Source organism: Triticum dicoccoides, chromosome 7B (genome assembly GCF_002162155.2).
Source record: "Triticum dicoccoides isolate Atlit2015 ecotype Zavitan chromosome 7B, WEW_v2.0, whole genome shotgun sequence".
NCBI classification, from domain to species: Eukaryota; Viridiplantae; Streptophyta; class Magnoliopsida; order Poales; family Poaceae; genus Triticum; species Triticum dicoccoides.
Window position 1 is genome coordinate 82,683,309 of NC_041393.1, and position 10,956 is coordinate 82,694,264.

Here is a 10,956-nt window from a genome sequence, read left to right on the forward strand (position 1 = left end):
CGACTAAAGTGTAGCTAAATCGGAGTAGCATCGCAAGCAAGGGCAAGAGGAGAGCAGCAACGCGAGCAAGAGCAATAGAAAGAGCAGACAAGGCAGGGGACTGAGAATAAGAGCAGAGCAGCAGCGCGAGCGAGAGCTAAAGCAGTAGTAGCTCCTACTGATGTGGACGTCGCCGCCGAGGAAACGGTGATGATCATGCTCTTCCGGTGGTGCAGGTGAAGACGGCGGTGTGGGAATGGAGGTGGTGCGAAAGACGAGGGGAACATCGGGGCAACTCCTTGGAGGTGGAGGACGGGGTGGCTGAACCGGCGGGACGATGAGATCGACGACGGATCCTCATCTGGTACAGTGGATGAGGGACGTCGAGGTGTTGCTGTGGACGACGTCGTCGGGGAAGAGGCTCCGGCTGGGTGGCAGACGGAGCAGGGTGTGGGGTTTCATCGCGGGTTTTCATGGCCTTGATATATGAATGGGTGGGTGGATGGGATGGCAGTGGGGAACCATGGCTTAGAGACGCGCTTGTCCGAAATGTGGGGTAAGTTACAAAAGTACCCCCACTGATTTGAGGCGTTTCTTTCGGTTCAGGGGTACCACAGGCATTTCGCGTGTCAGGATTTCACAGGAGGTGGGAGTTTTCGCGCGTGTTGTAATTTCGGAATAGCAAGGCGCGGGTTGAGATGGAGGGAGTTGTCGGAGCACAACGAGACAAAGATATATCTTAAATATTTCGGGCTAACAAGGCGCGGGTTGAAATTTCCGGACAAGCCTAACATGTACTATACCAAATCAATGCGCACTACAAATGTCATTCAAAACTTTGAATTCATGTTCTGTTCAACTAAAATATTTTGATACGTGTATAATGCATGCAACCTACTGCTCAAATGAATGTTTTAGTGCATTCCAAACGTATATACTACCGCTTCAATATGAACTAAATTTGAATTTGTTTCTCTATTTGAATAAGATCTACAGTAATGATTGTTGTGAAGTCAAAGCATTTGAATTCGTATCTCTGTTTTAATAAGATCTACAATCATCATTATTGTCAAGTTAAACCATCGTTTGTGTATTATCTTCACAGCACACCACATGATTAGTGTCGAGTTACATATGAACTATGTGTACTATATGAACTCGAACTAGATTTTTTGAATCCACTTTATTTTGATTTCAAATCACATTACATTTATAGCTCTAGCTAGATCTTCATAATCTAAACCATGTCTCATATGTATAATGTGTTTATCACATTATGTATGGTGCCCCGCCCCCTACGCCTACAAGTATTTAGATGTGAGTTGCAAACACCACACATTACCACAAATTCAAATAAAATGTGAGAATGTTCGATATATATTATTGTTTAGATTGTTCGATATTTAGTTGTAAGCTGCAAACGCCACACATTATCACAAATTCAAATAAAATGTGAGATTGTTTGATGTATAGTATGGTTTAGATTGCTCGGCATTTAGCTATGAGTTGCAAACGCCATGCATTATCACATTATGGTATAACATGTGCATTGCACGTGTATCACTGCTATATTCATGCATGCAATGTTTAAAACACTATGATCTCCTATTCAAATATATGAATCCGCTTTCATATCAAATTATGATCTTTGTTAGTCTCTTACACCCACATAATCCTCTAACCTTTGTAGCTACCACTAACTTTCTCTCGTGCATGCACATGCCCTCCTCGCCCTCCCCCTCCCTCGGCATTCTATCCACCGGGCACATTCATTTTTTCTTTAGGTCGTTCTCCCAGAGTCTCCACAACTCCTTTCCGACACACACCGATCGATAAACCTCTCCAGCGATGCCTTCCTACAACATACACGCACACCTTCAATCTCCTCTTTATGTGTCCTTGCCTCGTGTCTCTCATACGGTCAGACACACGTGTAAACTCTTGCCCCTCTTTTCATCGATCTCACAACCGCACACTCCTCCCCCTATCTAGCTAGTAGTTGGGCCTCTCACACCACCTACTAGCTCCATTCTCTCTGTCTATCCATCTCGCTGGGCCTTATTTGCCTCTAACAAATGGACGTACACCGACCGATCTCTCGCTATACATATAGCTAGTTAGGTCCTTATAACTCATTTTTACCCACACGTCGATCGATCTACCTCATTAGTTGTGTCTCTCCCTTCCTCCGGCAAACAACAATTGATCTACCGATCTAGTTAGGTTTGCTTACCAAACACATGGTTCCCCTTCATCATCCATGGATGCGTCCCGACAGATCTATCACGCACAGGCACACACAGAAACACATCCCTACTCTTATTGATAACATTGCAGTTCCACCCTCAGTTTGTCTAGTAGGCCTCTGCCACCATCTCCGAGAAGCAACTCCATCACCCATCCAACACTCTACCCCTCTCCCTCCCTCTCCCTCCCTCTCTCTCTCCTCTCTCTCTGTCCCATCATATTTCCCGTCCTTCAGTTATGTATGGATGTCGACCGATCTCCCTCAACACATAGCTGGGTCTCCCCTTCTCAACACCTATACGAGTGGTTCTACCTCTATAGTTAGGCCTCTGCCTACCCCTCCCCCACCCCCTCCCCCCACACACACCGATACATCAAGCTCTAGTCATGTCTCCCTGCCACACACAAACTTGACATGTGCCTCTAAAGTTTCGGTAGGCCAGTCGCCCTATATATTTGACATGCACACACACACACACACAATTTCGATGGCTCTCTTCCTCGATATCGCACCCACCCAATTGATCCTCTCTTCGACTCTATCGATAGCTATGACCCCTCCCTCTCTTCTCGTGGATTGCCCGACCCTCTATGTATGATATGGATAGGCCTCCATTTCACACACATTGCATGCAAAATTTTGTTTGAGATGTCATCGACACATATTCCCACAAATAATTCATGAAATCAACCCCCCACCCTACCCCCACCCCAAAACAAAAAACACTCACGGACGCGGTTTGTATCTCTCACACACACCCACGTAGGTGGGGGACGTCCACGAAGAGAAGAGGTGCATGCACGACGCACGTACTCTCGTCTCTTTCCCAACCACACACACGCGGGTACACTGTGGAGCTCATTTCTGTACGAAAAAGGCAGCCCACATGGTAATTTGGCACGTGTACTGGTTGTCCACTTGGTGGAGGGAGGATCGTCTACCACGGGTGAACAAACAAATTGTGACTTGACGTGTTATGTTAAAAAAAGAGGCAAACCATGTGGGGCCTACCTTAGAGGCAAGGCTCTATACACTGGAGTACTTTTGATGTGTCCCATCAACTCATAGAACAAGGAGAAGCTTGCTTAGTACGCTGTCTCCCCCGCCCACGGGCGCGGTGGCTCGCAGGATGAGGTGAAGCTTGCTCCGCCTTACGCCCGCTCCCTCGCCCATGCGCACAGTAGCTCGCAGGACGAGGAGAAAAATTTACTACTCCCTCCGTTTACTCCTCGTCCCTACTACCTTGGTTATAGAGATTATATCATATTGTTTGGAATATATATGTCCTTTAGTAGATTTCAATATGAACTACTAGTACATACTCCAAACCCTGATGTATATAGACGTATTTTAGAGTGTAGATTCACTCATTTTGCTCTGTATGTAGCACTCTCCCTCGCCCCTCGACCCTCGCCCACGTGGTGGACGTGCATCAATTCATTCGGTCTCATATAGCCAGAACGATATATACGGCACTACCATTATTGCTCGACTTCCCGAAGAGGCGAAGAGCCAATCGCAAGGTTAATATTTTGGAGATGCCAAGCGCAAGGTTATAGGAGAGCGAGTAGCAGGTTCCGCGTCATTTATAAATAAAGTTTTTTTTCTTCAGTGGCATGTATGCAATATGATAGGTTCATATGGAGAGAAAAGGAAACCGCTCCACTATATACATAGTCAGGACGGGCCAGCCTACACAGTTGCTTGCTGGGATTGCTCTCTTCACACTCTCTCGCACAAAACGACTGTGGCAACATCTCTAACATCCCGGCGGATCACGTCTGCTTGGGGAAGGGGTGGATTCTTAGTATAGATGCGGTGGCCGTCGTGTCAGGACCGGATTTTCGGGATGTTAATTTCCCAGAAAATGGCCCTTATGCTCACCAGCCCCAGGATTACTGTTAGCTGGCAAGACACAACTTGATACAAAACTCCAAGCAAGTACATGATATGTAGTACAAGACCATTCTGGCCTATGAGTACAACACAAGGTTTCTAGTGGTTGGTGGCGGAAGTGGTTTGTGGATCATCAGTGTCTATGGGACTACATTTCCCACGGGAACAGCTGACCAGGTTAACTCCCATCTTCGCGAGGCTGCTATCACCATAGATTAGGTTCCGGGGCTGTCGTCTCGTTGCTCCTCTCCGCGCGAGGAATCTGTCCAAGACAATAGCCAGGGACAAGCCAGTGAGTACTTTGAATGTACTCGCAAACATTATGAACACAGGCATAAAATAATAAATAATAATAATGCTCTGAAATAATCTATGATCAACATCAGTCCCAAAAATATGATCCATGATGCATGCAGACAAGTTATTCACGCAACACATGAATAATGTAATAAGAGAGTAGAATAGAATGCCTCAGTCAGGCGTCTGAGCGACACCACAGAAAGGGCTCATAAGTGAAATAAATAACAAATGTACCGCAGTCGGGCATCTGTGCGACGCCACATAAAGGGCTTATAATAAATAAATAACAAACATGCCACACTCAGGCGTCTATGCGACACCACTTAAAGGGCTTATAGTAAATAAATAACCAACATGCCACAGTCGGGCATCTATGCGACACCACATAAAGGGCTTATAATAAATTAATAACAAGCATGCCACAGTCGGGCGTCTATGCGACACCACATAAAGGGCTTATAATAAATAATCACGGTGAATATCCCGGAGGCAGAACCATCCCAGAGATACTCAATAAATCAAATAATGAACATCGTTAGTCCATAATAATGATAATCACAATCAGCATATGTCACTGGTCAAAATCAACATTCAGACTTAGTTGTTTTTCCTTCGAAGATCGACACTAAGACCGACACTTGACGCAACCCAGACTGTTGTCCTTAACCATGGACACGGCTGCTCGAATAGGTTTAATCTCTGCAGAGGGTGTACTCTTTACCCAAGAGTAACGGATTCCGTTAGTCCATCCGGACTAATTCCGCTCATGGTCTTTCAGTTGAAAACGCACCCAACCGCACATACCAGCTTGACTCATCAGTGTCTGGAATCACCCACGACACTCATTAAGCAAAAATCTAAGTGGGGAGGCTACAACCTCGATTATCATGGGATCACAAAATTTATACTGCGCGCAAACTGGGGAAGCTACCCCCTCGGCTACAACCGAAACACCCATGCCCCCTGACCGGATGACTGGCTTTAATCCATGGCCATGGTACCCTCATCCCGGCCCCTCTGTGCGGTGTGTGCTAGAAAGGGGTTGACAAATTACTGAACCATACCCTACCTATGGCAGGGACTAGTGGTAGCACGAAATAGGTGTGGGGGTTACTGGAACAAGACTCGATCTACGGTCGACTCAGGAGGTTTATGTGTTACCTGCTTCATTAGCATAACAAATATGTTTTCAACCAACAGACATAACCACCACTCATCATGTCTCACTATGCCGTACCGGACACAGTCGTCTCAATGACCGGAGACAAGCTCGTGTCTACCCAACACAGAGGCTTTCCCGAGTTCCTTCTGGTATGCACGAGAGGCATGTGATGGTGACTACCATCTCAACATATCAAACTCCAACAGCATGAATCATTAATATGCACTCGTGAGTTTGAACTTATCATCACAGAAAATAACAAAAAAAACTCCGAGACGAGAGGTGTTGTGACCGTATCAAACAACATACGACAATATTATGCCAGGGTTCAAATGCTTGCCTTCAAGTTGTGGGTAGGCAGGGTGCACTCCAAAACTTTGAAAGTTTTCTTCTCTCTCCAAATATCCTATTTAAAAATATTTTTGAATCAAAATATAGTTCCAAAAACAGTTCCAAAAAGTTGTCCGAAATATTTTGGGATAAATCTAAAAAATAAACTAGACAATATTTGAGAGAGGTAGGAAAAAGAATCAATTCATTTGGAGTTATATTTAAAAAGTTATAGGCACTCAAATTTTGGTCAAAAATCTGTTTTTAAAATAAAACAGAAAAAGAAAAAAAACGTTTCGATTACTGACCACGTCAAAGGCCTATTTTGGATTTACGCCTCCACTTATCCAGCGTGGACGGCGCGTGCGTCACTGACAGTGGGTTCAGCGGGCCCACTGGTCAGGTTTGACTAGTCCTCTCCCTCCTCTTCCTCTGCCCCGAGCGGAGGCGGGACTCCGGCGACGCTCGCCGGCGAATGGCGGCGCCGTTCGAGACATCAAGGGTGGAGATGGATCCGCGGGTCCAGGGCGGTCCTCCCGGTGGTCGCCAGTCAGGTGGGGACGGAGGGAGTCGCCGGCGGCGGGCTTCGCGGCGGCCGGTGGCTTCGGGAGTTTTGGGCATTTGAACTACGGTGGATCCCGGTCGTGTTTGAGCAGCTGGGCGGCTCCCCAAGACGAAGGGGATTCGGGTGGTGGTGTTGGCTGGACGGGGGAGGGCCTGGTTGTGATGAAACGGACCGGAGGCCGGCGGTGGCCGAGCTGGCCGGAGACGGGGGAGATGGCCTCTCCTGGTTGATTATGAGCTAGGGGAGTGCTAGTGGAGTGGCTTGAGGCTGCCTGAGGTCTAGGAGGAGCTTGGGGTCACCCTTTTATAGCGTAGCTAGGTCGGTTCTGCCATCACCGAGGATAAGTTCGCCGGCGGACCGTTTCTGCTGCGGCAGGGCATCGTGGCACCATCGAGCGCTTGCAAACGAGCGAGGGGATAAGCTCGGACTGCTCCAGGGGCAGCTGGCGCGCGACTGCGGCTCGGGCGGCGCCGACCGTGGCAGGGGCTCACCGCGGACGCCGGCGTGCCGCCAAGGGGCTCTGACGGCGGCGCTGTAGGGCACCAGGGGCAGCTTGGCGTGTTTTGGCGAGTGGTCGAGTGTGGGGGGCGGCTCTGCAGGGTGAGCAAAAGTCAGGGGCATGACGCGGCGGCTCGGTGCACGCGCGTGCAAAACGTGCGCTCTGGGCGCGCCCAGAGCATGCACGCGACATGTTCGACAGAATTCCAAAGTGGTCTACAGCGCTCGGGGGAGGCTGGCAACTAACAGGACCAGGCTAGGGTTTGCAAGAAAGCTAATGGACATGGGATTTAGGCCAGGAGACCAAGCTTGCAATGTTAACTAAAAACATGCCAAAACTGGCCATGCACACAAGGTGTTTGGCAAAATGCCAAGGGCACCTAGGCATTTCTTGGAGTGGTCATAATCTTCATATTGGGGTCTCTCTAGGAGTAGGTGATGGTGGCCAGGTTAGTTTGTCAAGTGATGAAACTTGTTTTTGCAAAAATTTGAGAAAAATAGTTTTTGGCAGAATCTAAAAGCTGTCATTTCATGGACCAAAAATAATCCAATGGGTTCATGCTCTTGGACTTAAGGGTTTTGTAAGAAGGAGTACAAGTAGGAAAAAGAACCATGGATGAAAGAGCAAGTAAAGATAAGGTTGCAGTACAAATCTTGAAGTTGGACCAAAATGAAAAAGAGGTTGATTCACTCAAAAATTTCAAAGGACATAACTGGGTTTTTGCATAAATATGGATAATATACTCTTACTGACCTCCCCTAATTTTGATGGAAGTCTTAAAGAAATATTTAAATAGGTTGTAGTGCAAAATTGCTCACTGGACCAGATTTGAAAATAAGGTGTAGAGCTCAAAATCTCCATTGAACAGAAGATGTTTTTGCATAGAAGTGTTTTAGGGACATCATAAGTCATCCCCAAATTTTGGTGAAAATTTTAGATGCATTTATCAAATGGTTGCAGTGCAAAAGAGGCTCAAACTTATGAAAAGTCATTTTAAAAGGATAAGGCTCAGGAAAAACAATTATGCATATAAAACCACTAATTAAGAATTGTTTTGTTGAGTGAGTATGGAAGTCCAATAACATTTTTGGAAAGTTTCCACTTAGGGTAAAACTCCTCAATATTAAAGAAAAGGGTTCTGAAAACAACAAAAAATCCAGAGAGTAAAAAATTTTAAACTCCTGGCAAAATTTAATAATTAAAACATTGTTAAATTTTTGGGGTGTTACACGTCGCTGACGGCGAAAACCCCCTGTCGGCACGTCCCAATCAGGGTGTCCCCGCCGTTCTCTCTCACAAAGCCGGTGAGGTTGCCTTCGTCCCTTGCTCACTACCGCGACTTGGGCAGTTGCCGCCTCCCGCCGCCCTCCTCAAGGTTGAGCTACGTCCCTCAGGTACAACTCCCTTTACAGCCAGCTTGCACCACTGCTCCAGCTGCCCACATCACTCCATGTGGATATTTCTCTACTTCTTTGCCCCGCAAATACCTCTACTGGCTTCTACGTACTGTATTTGTGATGAGTTTATGTCTCATCAACTAGTCCCAGTAATCTTATTCTAATCACGCTTCTTCAATTTCTTTGCCACAGGGATGCTCATCTCGATTTTGGTGAAGCTGCACAAAATGATCCGATGGTCAAAAGGTTGCAAACTTCATTTATTAGGAAGCTCGAACATTGTCAGCAAATTGAAGCCTGGTCAGGGTTCACGGTTCAAGGGCTAGGGACTGCATGGATCGTTTTTTCTTTAGTTGCCTCTGTTCCAAAGTAAGTGTCAACTTTAGTAGTAGTACAACTTTGTACTAAAGTTTGCACAAAGTTGAGACACTTTGGAACGGAGGGAGTACATATTTGCTATGATCTGTCAATCATTGAGATGCAATAGCATGCATGTTAGTCTCCTTTGTATTTGATGAAATGTTGTAACGAGCAACCTTGGACGCAAGATACATGTAACAGAAGCTGGAAGCTTCATAGCATTGTACAAATTTATCTCGCTGATAAATTACAGTATGTACTATACTAGTACTTCCTCCGTTCCTAAATATAAGTCTTTGTAGAGATTTCACCATGAACCACATGCGGATGTATATAGATGCATTTTAAGTGTAGATTCAGTCATTTTGTTCCGTATGTAGTTCACCTAGTGGAATCTCTACAAAGACTTATCTACTAGTAATAGCTAGCCCCCACTACTAGGAATTCTCTATCCTCTCCTTGAGCCACATCATCAAAATTGATGTAGACGTTAGATGAAGTAAATCAGTCCATAATAGCTGTCTGATCTAGACGTTGAGAGGCTCCACACTAAGCCACATGCAAGCATGCAGAAATACCGTGGCACATGCATGTGAGTGGGTTTTAAATCACATCAACATGTCTGCATGCAAGCATGCACCGGTAGCATGCATGTAAGTGAGCTTTTAAGTCCCATTAACATGTCAAAAAGAAAAATATAATCCCATTATGCAGTAGGATTTGGCTAATCTTTTTTCCTTACGTGGGACGATCTAAATGATGATGGGAGTTTATTTAGTTTGTCTACCACATTTATCATGCGGTTATAGAGTTTCTTTAGTTCTATGAAATCGATAATTTTGCGCAGAGAGATATACGGCTGTTCCGCGGCAACGCGCGGGGACTCATCTAGTAATATTTAGGAACGGAGGGAGTACTATGTAAAGAGTTAGGTGTCGCACGGTGATAGTGTGAGGTGGGCCATGTAATCACTAAGCCTGCGTGTTTTCACTGCTCTTGCACTCCTCTGCTGTAAGAATGGAGAAAATTCTAATCTAGTAGTAGTAGTACCTCCTTTCGCCGAAAGCGTGGGACATCCAGCAGTCCTACCACCTTAGTAATAAAGACCAATGAGCCGTTAAATCACATAGACCCAGCAGTAAGTTGGACGGACGAAGCAACCATCACTCTTGCGCCAGTGAGAGGTCGCGTCCGCTCTGCCCGGGCATGAATGCGGCACCGATTCTTTGGAGCGGCACTGACCGTTTCGGGCGGGAAGCGCGCGCGGGCGATGGAGGGGCTTTGGGTGGGCCAGGCTGGTCAGGAGCGGGCGTGGCAGCTGTCCGCATGCCCCTACCGGACACGCCCGGAAACGAGAGGATGCACCGACTCTCGCGGCTAAACTCGTACACTACACACCATCTCTCTGTAGGAGTAGGTCGATCTGTCGCTCTCTCTAACACACACATGCTGTTAAACACACACGCGCACACGCGCGCACCTTGGTCCCGTTGCACCTTCTAGCGTGACTTATTACACCTAGACGGAGGGAGTAGTAAGTATACGAGATACGGTGGCACGCTGACTTAAGTTGAATACAAGTGCCCAAAACTTGTGTGCATGTTATAATAAGGATTCACTTAAAATAGTATGTGAGTGCACAGAGCGATCAATTGGACCCAACGTACATCGCTGGATTCACTTATAATAAGGATTCACTTAAAATAGCAGTAGCGAGATGTGTGAGGTAAGATACATCGCTGGCGCTTTTAATTTTTCTTATTAATTTGTTTGTTTCACCCTCTAACTGGTGGGACCCAACGTACTACGTGGAGAGAGGTAAGGTGACTAAGGCTGCATTATTTCTGCACCACTCTGGATAGTCTTACCACCATAGCCACATGACACGATTATGATTGAAATCCCAATGACTCCCACACACACAAAAAAACACGGCATGCTTGTCACACGAATGCAAGAATGTATAAAAGGTTATTTTCCTCTCGTTGAACATAACGGGAGGGTTGTGTAGATGACCTGTTCGCTCAACAAACTTGAGGTCTCGGGTTCGATAACTAGACTTGAGCATAATTTGTGCCAGGAGGATTCTTTGACTGGTCAAAATGGATGGATACGGAGCTATACGATCTCGTAGTGACCGTATAATCACCTCATCACGTATAAGCTGTAGCCTCGGCACTTGTTTTCTAGGGTTTGCACGCTTCACACATTCTCTCCAGT